Source organism: Dendroctonus ponderosae, unplaced genomic scaffold (assembly GCF_020466585.1).
Source record: "Dendroctonus ponderosae isolate FM_Combo_2020 unplaced genomic scaffold, Dpon_F_20191213v2 Dpon_F_20191213_6, whole genome shotgun sequence".
Classification (NCBI taxonomy): Eukaryota; Metazoa; Arthropoda; class Insecta; order Coleoptera; family Curculionidae; genus Dendroctonus; species Dendroctonus ponderosae.
In genome coordinates this window covers 3,207,701-3,218,488 of record NW_026018814.1, presented here as the reverse complement: position 1 = coordinate 3,218,488, position 10,788 = coordinate 3,207,701, and the positions used below count along the sequence as shown (strand labels likewise).

General features: G+C 37.3%; 1 protein-coding gene and 1 long non-coding RNA gene across 2 annotated transcripts in view; both read right to left on the bottom strand.

The window, feature by feature from the left end:
* The window catches only part of LOC109536334 (semaphorin-1A), a gene marked incomplete in the record, with an annotated part of 203,269 nt that overhangs the window by 129,293 nt on the left and 63,188 nt on the right, over positions 1-10,788 (bottom strand).
* On the bottom strand, positions 4,387-4,842 carry LOC125504975. Its single transcript, XR_007281853.1, has 2 exons — positions 4,698-4,842; positions 4,387-4,645 (listed from the first exon to the last, which is right to left on the bottom strand). It is a non-coding gene; the product is annotated as an uncharacterized LOC125504975 (long non-coding RNA).

Genomic DNA, 10,788 nt, shown 5'->3' with positions numbered 1-10,788 from the left:
ATCCCGAACATTCGCTCTTCGAAAATTAAAATATGCTTAGCCAACTCTGCTTCAACTTCTTCATTAAATACAGTAAATCTACCCATTTTTTTAACCGTATTATTTGCACGTTTGTTTTTATCTTCGAGATGCGTTTTAAGTGTAGCTTTAGGCACTTTAAACAACCTTGCACATTCATTAAGTCCATAGTCACTATTTCGAAAAGCGGAAATGGCACTGCTTAAATCTTCTGGGGTCCACTTGCCATATTTACCACGTGATGACATTCTGTAAAAATATAAATCTATGAAGACCTAAATTGGACCGGTTCAATTTACGAGTCAATTGCCGGTTCAATTTAGGAAACCGTGATCAAAAACTAAACAATATCAAAATTCACCCACAACAAGTTGGACCAATTCGGAAGTTAGGTGACAAAAATAATCCCTAAACTATGGTCTATTTAATGAAGCATGATAAATAAGGATACTATAAATATGATAGTTACTTACTTGAACGGTAAGTAGTCGTTTTTTTGTATCAGATGTTAAATAATCTGGAAAACACTAATATTTTCTCAACAGCTGTTTGCAGGTGGACACTTGTTGGAACAAAAACAGTTTTTAGAGTATAGTCCTAGTTGGAATTAACAGATACCGCCAGTTGTCGTTGGTTTGCCCAAATTTAGAAGGATCCGATTTAGGAGCCGGTCCAATATAGGCAACCTTACCCTATCGCTGTTAACGCAACAACAGCTTCATTAAGAATCCTAAATAATCGCGACGATGCAAAGAAATAAATGGCCGGCATTGCGTTCGGCGGCATTTACATGAAAATGATGAATGTAAATTCCGGTCGGAAATCATATTACGCAAAGTAAATGAAACGGCCACAAAGCACGTTTGCACTGGCCCCATCAACATAACGAACCGCATTTGCTCGTCGTATCAAATGTGACCTATTTGGGAACCAATGAACCTACAACTTTAACAAAAGCCATCCGTAACGTATACAGTCGCGCATATTGCCACTAGCAGTTCGGCCACAAAACCACTATTGTAATTGCCCAATTGTTGACACTACGTCTAATTCACGTTGCACAATTTCAAGCCCGCACGCAGCAGCTTAATATGCATCATTATTTACTTAAATGGCACTAAACAACACTGTCGGAACATAAATTGTCGCAACCAAGCTCCAAACCAGCTTTGATTGCATACTTGAGATAATACAGTCAATGGTAATGAATAGTGAAGAACATATTACGAACTTAAATTACTTCGTTTGAGCCATTGCCTAGCATAATTGTGCTGCATACGATGCACGTTTTACCACGATCTGCGTTGAACAGCCAATGAATTAGACAATTCCGAACGTGCACAGAGATATCGACGTGGAATCATCAGGCAAATTATCCGCGAAATGCACCACAACAATGCTATAAAAAGACAGAGTTCAGCTAAACAAACGAAAATAATAAACAAATTAAAGTAGCGCCAGTGAAACACTCGTACAGCTTTGCACGCTCAGTCGCTTAATTGTAACGTATAGCTGATGTAAACAGTCGTTTATACTAGGCAAGGCCTCGCTAACGTATTTATGGCCTTAAAATACAATTAGCCCGAATGTCCACAACCCAAATTCACGTTCGCACTTAATCGAAACGTACATGTGTTTTGGTGCCGCTATGCAAATGCGGGGAAAATCTCACAAAATAATATGATATTCATAATGTGGCTTTGAGTAACAGCACCGAATGTTCAGCGATCGCAAAACTTTCGCGGTAATCAATTGTAGGCAAATTAACAGGGCACAATAGTGAGCGTTTTAGCATCCCATATGGACAGCATGTTTATGTCCTAAAATGTTACGTAATAATTGAACCTAATTTCCAGTTGTCCGAACTTTAACGCGAACATCAACTCGCATCAGCATAATATGCAAATTTTTAATAAAGCGCCAACGCTGTAGAACTGTAATTTGAACCCTCATTACAGCTCGCTCAAAATAAATGATATTGCAAAATTGCCACGTTGCCTCACTGCTTTGCACATTAGACCATTAGCACATCGAGCCTAAGAAACGATAACAGTGGACTTTCATTGGACAAAATGCGCTATTTATACGGTTCATCACTCTTGACTAAACTCTTAGAGATCCACATCTTAATCTCGTTAATGAGTCATAACTCATTTACCGATGACCGAAACTGGAATTTTAGCATTAAAGGTCACCCACGTTTTTCCAGCAAGGCAACTGAGTTACTGCGCCGGTACGGTGGGTTGACGCATAGAGCCATTTGCGCAGCACTGCGCTAACTGCTAAAAATTCACTGAGTTGCCTTTTCTGCAGCAACGATTGGTTGAAAATATTTGGTCTAAGACGGAAAAAACCGCAAAGTTTCAAGAAACTTACAAATTATACAGAGCGATGAAGATGAGTTTTCCGAATAGTCGATTACATGTTGCTGCTTTCTCGTTATTTGGGCCAAAAAAACAAGAAAACTTTCTGTTCCGATTTTGTCCCAAATTCAAAGATAACACGTTTAAAATGTTGGAAAATCGATCTCTTAATTTTTTGCCAGTTCCGCAGAAACGGGAAAAACCGGAAATTTACAAGAAACTTTGTAAAAGTTCAGAGCGATGCGGGTGACGAGTTTTCCAAATAGTTGATGATTTGCTTAGGCTGTCTCTGATCGTTTTTTGTAAAAACTTTAATTTTCCCGAAAAAAAACAAAAAAACTTTGTTTCGATTTTGTCCCAAAGGCAAACGTTAAACGGGTATTCGAAAAAGATGATAAAAAAGACAACCATTAAGACAACGATTTCTGTTGTAAATTCGATCTCTTCATTTTTTTGCATCAGGCTCTCAATTTGCCGATATTTTACAGCAAAATGTTAGAAAAAAACGCGTTTTTCTGTTTAGAGATAGTTTTGTTTAGAACTATTGACTTCGAGGCTGCAAACAGTTTTCGACAAATTTTTAAAAAGCGGTTAAAGAGGCGAGTGTTTCAATGAAAAGTATTTGATAATTTTTCAGGCAAAATACCTGAAGATTGTCAGTATTTTTCAGTAAAAGTAAAAATAATGCGTTATTGCGTAGAAAGACTAAGCTTAAGAAGAACTGCTAAATRTGGAAAGACCTGAAATTTTAAAGACATTTTCAAAATCTCCAGAGCGTTAAAAGTGGCAGATTTTCCAACAATTTTTTGTGCACATTTGCTCTGGCCGTTTTTTCAAGATAATCTTAATTACTTTCGGTAAAAAACTAAWAATTGTTTGATTTTTTTGTGTTCGATTCGAAGCTGAAAAGAGTTTTCTAAAATTCCCTGCAAAGCGATGAATGARGCGAACTTTCTAACAAASCTTTCGGCTGAAAAGACTSATGATCACACTTAGAAGTGTAGAAAGTAAGTCAGWRARGAGGAAAAACATCAGAAAATAATGGGTTTTGAGCTTTTGGTTAAAAACTTTTAGTTTTGTAATCGGTTTCTSAGAAAACCTTAACGATTTTCGGGAAAAAACGGGAGAAATTTATTTCCATCCCTAACTGGTTTTTGTCCSGAATTCGWCATTGAAAAAAGWTTTTATAAAATTTCTACAAAACTATAGATTGTCAGTATTTATAAGTGAAACTTCAAAATTTTAAAATAATTTACTATGAACTTTCTTTGAAGAAGGAGTAACTTTGCTTGCACTGGAAAATTCTGAACTTTTGAGGACTCCTTAGAACTATTAGAGAGTTATTGGACATGCTAAATACTGTCATGCAGTACTAATGTTATTCCTTATTTTAACACTGCATTTGCGTCATTTCTGTAACGAAATGATAGTTATTGGAATGCCTAGTTCACTGCTTTCAGTATTAAACATGTGTTATTGTGTAACGTAACCTTGCACAATTTATTATTAATCATTTTACGTTTGTGTATTTGTATTTTTTAGCTTTTCAATTGGATTTTGGTTGCTGTTGATCATGTACGCTTAATTGTTATAATGAAGGAAATTCTAGAAGCGCAGTCATCGGCGGAGCAAGTGGAAATGAACTTGAATATTAACTTTTGGTTTATAAACAGGGATGGTTATCAGGCTGAGAAAAGAGAACATTTTTCTTTAGAACAAATGTCTGATGAGTATAACTATGCCTTGAAGTGCATACTATTCAAGGCTTAGTGGAGATACGAGGAACAGATATGATAAAAAAACTGAAGTTTTTGAGCCTTGTTTGATCCCCCTTGGTCATTACGGCTTGATATTTATAAGTTCCCCAACATCACGACGTATTTGGTAAATTATTTAATTTAAAACCGTAGTTTTTACATTGGATTACAGCTGAAGGCTTATAAAGGTTTGCAAGTTTACAAGTATGCTGAGTCTGGCACGGTTCAAGAGATATCAGCTACAAACGTTAGGGATAAAGCATTTATTTTTAACATAATTCTCATTTACATCCATCACTTGAACTTTTGCTTGCAAGGAGTACATTATTGAATTGCAAAAATCTAAATTCTGAAAAACACGACTTGAATATTCTTCAGTTAGGTACATCAGTTTGAACTGACTCACTAACAGAACTTCCATAAATCTGCTTTGCTCAAATTTCTTCAATAAATTGTCAAACACTATCAAACTCTTGTGCACCATGCAGAAACAACTTCAGCTCGGACCTAAAAACAGCAGCTTAAAAACATTATGCCTTTTAATGTTATAACAACCAACCTCTGGCTTCATTCTAGCTCTTTTTAAAAACCTTTTAAATAGGGAGTAGGCAGGCAGATTGACCTGGTTAGAACTACAAATGTTTCCTAAATTTTCGTTGGGCAAAACATCTGGATTAGTTTTGCCTTCCAAGGCAGCTGGTTTTCCCTCAATCAAACATAAACTGTAGCAAAAATCACTTTTTTGTACAAATACTTACCAGTTATGAAATGTCCTAAGCAAATACGATCATTTCTCATAAAAATTTTACGTAGCGGCACCCGTTTTAAAGCCTTAACACAAACATTTCGACGATCACTAGAGAAAGCATTCAAATCATCTCTCTCTTCTATGTCGCGCTAAAATCGAAAAAAATAAACCGTATCTCGTCCAGCACGCATTGATCATTTAACGACACTGCAAAAGTGTGGCATTTTGAACCAATTGTATAAGTAATACAAGATTTAATACGTAGTTAAACGTAATGTTTCCATATGTGAACAAGTAGTCAATTGGAAATGGGTGAAACTAGGTTATGTTCATAATGAAATAACCTGCAAGCGGACGTCAGAAATGTCAACTGCCAGTTTAACGTAGAAAATAAAACGTGCAGTATCGGGGCACAAATACTGCAGAACAGTACTTTAATTTTGCAGTACTTATTTTTTAGACTGATTTGCGCAGGCGTTTGTGTCAAAATAGCGCAAACTATAATGCTGCATGAACGTATTGGCCGACCAATAACTCTCTATTATTAATAAATGGCCGTTAACATAAATCTAAAAACAACTAAAAGAAACGGTACCAAGCGATTTTAGTGCGCCTAAACTCCTAAATTCACTAAGACTCATAATCCGCGGCCTTCACAAACTTGCAATTTTCAAAGTGGTTAATTGTTGTTCACCGTGAGACGCGATGTGTTATAACAGATTGGCACACTGAGCGGTATCAACACAAAAGTGCCAACAACACAGTGTTACCCAAGTCCCGGTTAAAAGCAATGACATGACTCTTTGTGTGCCACCCAGTAAACATAGTTTTTTAGTAATTAGCAGGTCCCGGCTTCGTTCATGTTCCCGTTCTTGTACAATTAAAAAGCTGCTAATCTAGTAGGATCTTTTCGATTCGCACCCCATGCAAACGGTCCGAATAGTATGGTGTTAATGTCACACCATGCCGCCTAATATGTAACTAATGACCCATTATCATTCAACATTATCTATAATATACATGCAAAGCTGTGTTGGTGCAAGGTTGTCGGAATTTATGTGCCATGAGTGCAGTTAATGCCGTTTAAGTAAATAATGATGCACACTAAGCTAGTGTACACGCTGTTCCAACTGTGTAATACCACATAGGTAGAGTGTTAACTATGAGAGGGTTCCACCCGCCGTCTTGTTCTGGTGAACCTCTTTAAAAACCCTTGTGTTTTATAGAGATTTGCATTTGCTCTGGTTGAATTGGGGCCGACTACACGTACAAAACTGCACTCGATAGTTCTGCACTTTCGAAGTAATTAAAACTTTACAAATAACAGAGCGAAACTACTGCGAAGAAGTCCCCGTTCCAGAGAATACGAAATTATAAAAGAGAAATATCCTAATTTATGACTTAAGCGCCTTTCCTTTGAGCCATATTTAATTTCAAAGTGTTCTTTGATCTATTTTATATTTTCCTGAATAATCGGGAAACCTTTGCCGGCATGTAAGAGGATGTATTTTTCCTTGGCAAGAGCACGTGTATTTGTTTCGCTCGCAGGGAAAACTCAGCGTACTCATGTTTATTAAAAAAAAATGCAAAAGCGCCAAATGGATGTTGCAAAAGAATTACTGCACCACACCAGTGAAAGGCATGCAGAAGAGATTGGCTGGATCATAACTTGTTTTTTTATGACAGACACTTTCCTATTGTGCTTTGCTGTTCGTTCTTTAAACCGCAAAGCCCGCGGTGTTTCGCGAAACGCAATTAAACTGGACTTCAACCGGGATTTACTAGAGAAAACCCCCAATCATATTATGTGCATTCCGGCAATCAATTTCATGAAATATTAAGCCCCGAATGTCTGCTCAACCGAACCTTAATGAGAATATTAACCCTATGAGCGTTAAACACTAATCTTTGATATGGCATTCCAATAATAATGAAGTGCAATTCGCCCATATATACATATCATGTTCCGGTAAATCGCATCAGTTCGTAAATTTCCATTTTACTATGCCAAACTTGGCCAACATGAGCATTAACTCTGATGTTTAATACATTAAATTTATGTTTATTACCGCTTGCTGAAATTATTAGATAACCATTTCGGCCCATGAAATTAAGCAGCGCAATATTTTGTTTAAATCTACATTTGCTGCGACAGTTAATTTCGATTGGGGTTTATAATAAACAATTACACATGGCATGTTAATAAAAATCATGAATATTCGACTAGTCGTGTGTGTCATGTTTGCTCTAATGGGCATTTTTTAGGCCCGCAAACTCGTTAGTGGACCCATCAAAATGTTGTTAATTATTTACGGGACACCAAAAAACAGCCGACTCAATTAACTGAGGCTGAGCTGTCGCATTTGGATCGTTGTTTTTTCTCGCGCTTGATTGGATACACGTTTAATTTACCATTGGGTGCCGGTCAAGAGGTTCTTCCCATTCTATATCGGCTGTGCAAATGAAAATCCCACAACAAGAACGAATTTGTAACCCAAATGTGATATGACAATATTTTCCGAGGGAAGTGACATAATCAATTTCCCAACAAGGAAATATGAACACCATAAAACAAGAGTATCGCGGAAACTTTATTGCAAATTTAGAGCGACTCTCTATGTAGAATGCAGAACAGGCACAATTTGCATAATAATAAAATGTATTATGTTCGCGCTGTTATAGTTATGTTTTAGTTTGGAGGCGACGGCAAAGAGGTGTCAAATTTGTGCCGGGAATTTGTAAAGTCGTGACGTCGAAAATTGTATCAAAGTTTCGCCATGAAATAAGAGGCCAGGAATGTCCCCAGGTGACCACTAGATGTGGCTGACTCTGACGTGACTTTGCGACGCTCAAAATTACTTTAGAGCATAAAATGGGCCAAACATACTTTACTGTCGATGTTTAAAGGAGAAAATGGTTCACATGAAGGTTCCACTGTCCAATTTGCAAACTATTTCAGAAAATCCTCAGAGAAACCAAAAAAAAAACGTTGCTCACTGTGCCGCATCTCAAATTGCGCTTGTGGCGAATCAGAGCTTTTAAAGGTCATTTTTAACTAGTTGAAATTTCCTTGGCTTCTATCATCAGCATTTTTAAGTGATTTATTCGCAGTTTTTTTTGTTTAGTCAATAGTTTTCGAAAAACAATACTAATTCGATGATTAATTCTAGCGTTGCGCATTAATCGCTGCAGCTGAGTGAAATTCATCAAAAGGGCGAACATTCAAATGATTAAATAATCATGTTTGTTCTGTAGTTACTTCGGTCTATTTTTTTCGAAAAGGTGTATGAATATACAATTTGCTTCCGACAGGCCCTTATAGCAAGTGCGGTAGTTTGTGAAAGTGTAGTGAAGTTTTTGATGATATATGGATAAAAAATGGAGGATGGGCCGCCAGCTTGAAGAAACCTTGCAAGAACGGTCTCTAATCTAGAAATCTTTAAGCTTGAACTTGAGTTTAGCTCTTCAACAAGCAACCGAAGTTTTATGGATTCTTTAAATTTATCTCACCGTGCTTTGCCGATTTCAAATAAGTTTGGCTTTGGGGGAGATTTCCTGCTGTAATAAACACACTTTTTTTTTCGGCTGGCAGTACGCAGCTTTTGGTAAGCATTACATTGATGCCATGTACATGTAGAACTTTTAGTCCCATATTCATCAACTGACTCTTAGGGAGGATTTGGCATCACTTGAGCTGTTGGTTATTTCGTAGTAAATTTTTAAACTTTAGGAATATTCTGGGTGGCTTCGTATTTTCATATTACGGGCGGCTTGCTAGAGGAAGACAACCCTGATGATGCCTAACCAAGAGTGCTGGCGAAACGTTATAGCCACATTTCTATCGACAGCGAAAATCACCAATTGTTCAAGCGATAGCTAATCATTTTCATTTTAACTAGTCTGATCGGTTTTCCGCTCGAGCGAATTAGCTGAGTTACCATAATGGAAGGCAAATGATCACTCGGTGTGGCATAGTAAGTTCTTGATAATTTAACACAGTCAGTTGGGTAATTTCATTGGCAGTTGCGGTCGCACTAGTTGGCAACTGAGCCAAAACCTCCGAATGCTTGTGACGTCAAAGAGTTGCTTCAAGCGCACTGGGAGCCATCAGTTTGCCTTTTGGGTATAGTGAGAAGTTGAATTTTTTGGCCATTAGGCATGTTTCGCTAGTATGCATCACTGGCATCTTCAGTGGTCTCCCCAGCTTTCGACTTATCAGGATCGTAAGGTGTCTTTCGTTGGCTTTTATAACCAGCTGCTAATGCAAATCCCCGGTCAACTCGGGCACAAATCCACACGAGAAATTCAAAGGAAAATCATTCATTTCGATCGCAGCTATTTTCAAATGCAAAGCATCTAATAAATCCTGTCCCATTCAGTTGCTTCACCGACATAAAAGGAGAAAATGTTTCCTTCTTATTGGTAGATTTATAAGCTTCCAGTCGATATTTATTGCATCGGGTCCCAATTTAAAAGCCAAATTGTGTAAAGAACTTCCTTATTTTCCAAGATGGCCATTAATGGAAAGGCAGGGTTCCTACTAATTCGCACAGCAATCAATTTAACTTGGCTTTTATGCCTGGTGAATAATGCAAAGTATTTACGCATTTCCAATGCGCACGCAAAGAACTTGCGTTAAATTTAAAAGCGAAAACATAATAATTTCTATATGCATTGTAATTGTTCCCGCTTGGCTTGTAAGATAAGGTTCGGGCCAATTATTTCGAGATGGCAATCAATTAAGGCGGCTTTTACCAGATGCAAACAATTTAAATTGCCTTTAGATTTACAAGTGGATGGGAATGAATACCAGATTAAACGTGTCGGGTCCAGGTGTGTATTTTGATGTAATTAAATTGAGTGTACAGATCCGAACAGACAGTGAACAAAGTTCGGGCTACACTGTGGAGCAATTTAACTTTAAAAGTATCTGGACGAATGTATAATTTGCCGGTAAAGCGCCCATTCTCAGGGCTAGTTTCAACTGACTGGCGAAAATATCAAAGTTCAAAGCATCGCTCTATGATCGTACGTACTATTTGCATCTAAACTAATTGTAATTGAAATTGGCCTGTTCAAGTGCACACGCTTGAGACAGATCATCCTTGGCTTGAGTTCGTTATTATTATTTAATCCTCTTCATTACGCCCATACATTTTCCTGGTTCTTCCGAAAAAGTTTCTAGTTTTAAAACAAAAGTAACTTTGTCTTGTTCTTCCTCTCGGCCGCTGAAATAAATCATGATAAAAATCTCGCCGTGGCAGTCGTTGCGTGATCCGGCGTTATTAGGGTTATCTGTAGGGGGTGAAATTATTTTCATAATAATTACAGATGGACCCTTCTAATCAATATTAATAACCGTTATCAAATGTACGAGCACTTCATTAGAGACGGGGTAAAAGCGAAAATAAGATCTTTCGAAATCGAAAGCTGCCCCCAAAGTGCTCCATTAGTGATCGTAATTTCCGTGTTCTGATATTGACTGGATATTTTCGGCAGAATGTTTGCCCGATAACCGATACGTGGCCCTTCGAGGAGTGGGTTAATTTGTTTGCTTTTTCGCTTCTTGGTTGATTTTAGCGAACTTCTGCCAGGTTATGTTGATTCAACGGGAGAATGAAGAAATCGCCCAAAGTGCAGCAGAAAAACACTGCCCTGCTAAGACAGGAAGTCGAGAGATATCGAGTTGAGATATTAAGCAATTTGTAATTTATGACATCCCATCTTCGATTATTTGCAAAACTGTGCTTTTTCAAGATCTCAATGTGAACTTCACGTTAATAAACTTACACCAGAAATCTTAAGGTTGTAAATTTTGGGATTTGATAAAAAATTGACTTTTGTTAGATACGACTTTTTGTTTTAGTATTCTCATACTATTAAGGTATAGACATACTAAGTA